Raw genomic sequence first — 1,416 nt, forward strand, 5'->3', positions numbered from 1 at the left:
TTCAGAGAAGAGCCACAAAAGTGATTAAAGCAGTGGTGGGCAAACTACGGCCTGGGGGCCACAACCGGCCCTCTAGATGTTTTAATTCAGCCTTCAAGCTCCCACCAGGCAGCGGGGTCCAGGGCTTGCCCTGCTCTGGCACTCCAGCCGGGGTCTTGCCCCACTCCGCACAGCTCCCGGAAGCAGGGGTATGTCCCCTCTCCGGCTCCTATGCATAAGGGCAGCCAGAGGGCTCCACATGCTGCCCCTACCCCAAGTGCTGCCTGCCCCCTGCAGCGCCCATTGGCTGGGAACTGCAGCCAATGGGAGCTGCAGGAGCGGCACTTGTGGACAGGGCAGCATGCAGAGCTGTCTGGCCACACTTCCATGTAGGAGATGGACCCGGGACATGCTGCTGTTTCTGGGAGCTGCTTGAGGTAAGCACTGCCTGGATCCTTTCCCCCGAGCCCCTCCCATGCCCCAACACCCTGCCCCACTCTGATCCCCCTCCCACCCTCTGAACCCCTCAGTCCCAGCACACTCCGGCAACCCCAACCCCTCATCCCCAACCTCACTCCAAAGCCCGCACCCCCAGCTGAAGCTCTCTGGCCCTCCAGCCCCCAATTTTGTGAGCATTCATGGCCTGCCATACAATTTCCATACTCAGATGTGGCCCTCGGGCCAAAAAGTTTGCCCACCCCTGAATTAAAGCCTTATAGACATAGTCTCAAGGAGCTCAATCTATTTAGCTTAACAAAGAGAAGAGTAAGGGGCAACAATTACAGTCTGTAAATGTAAATAGTTAAAAAAATATTTAATAACGAGCTCTTCAATCTAGCAGAGAAAGATATAACTTGATACAAGGGCCGGAAGTTGAAGCTAGACAAATTAAGATTGGAAATAAGGCGTAAATTTTTGACAGAGTAATTAACCAGTGCCACAATTTACCAGGGTCTTGGTAGATTCTCCATCACTGGCCATTTTCAAACAAGAATGAATGTTTTTCTAAGAAATACGTTGTAGTAATTATTCTCGGGAAGTTCTCTGGCCTGTGTTGTACAGGAGCTCAGCCTAGATAACCCCAATGCCCCTGGAATCTATGCATCTCTTCTAAGGGTACGTCTACACTACGAGATTATTCCGATTTTTACATAAACCGGTTTTGTAAAACAGATTGTATAAAGTCGAGTGCACGCAGCCACACTAAGCACATTAATTCAGCGGTGTGCGTCTGTGGTCCGACGCTAGCATAGATTTCTGGAGCGTCGCACTGTGGGAGCTATTCCATAGCTATCCCATAGTTCCCGCAGTCTCCCCTGCCCCTTAGAATTCTGGGTTGAGAGCCCAGTGGCTGATGGGGCAAAAATCATTGTCGCGGGTGGTTCTGGGTAAATGTCATCAGTCATTCCTTCCTCCGGGAAAGCAATGGCAAACAAT

Source organism: Chelonoidis abingdonii, chromosome 3, assembly GCF_003597395.2.
Source record: "Chelonoidis abingdonii isolate Lonesome George chromosome 3, CheloAbing_2.0, whole genome shotgun sequence".
Lineage (NCBI taxonomy): Eukaryota > Metazoa > Chordata > Testudines > Testudinidae > Chelonoidis > Chelonoidis abingdonii.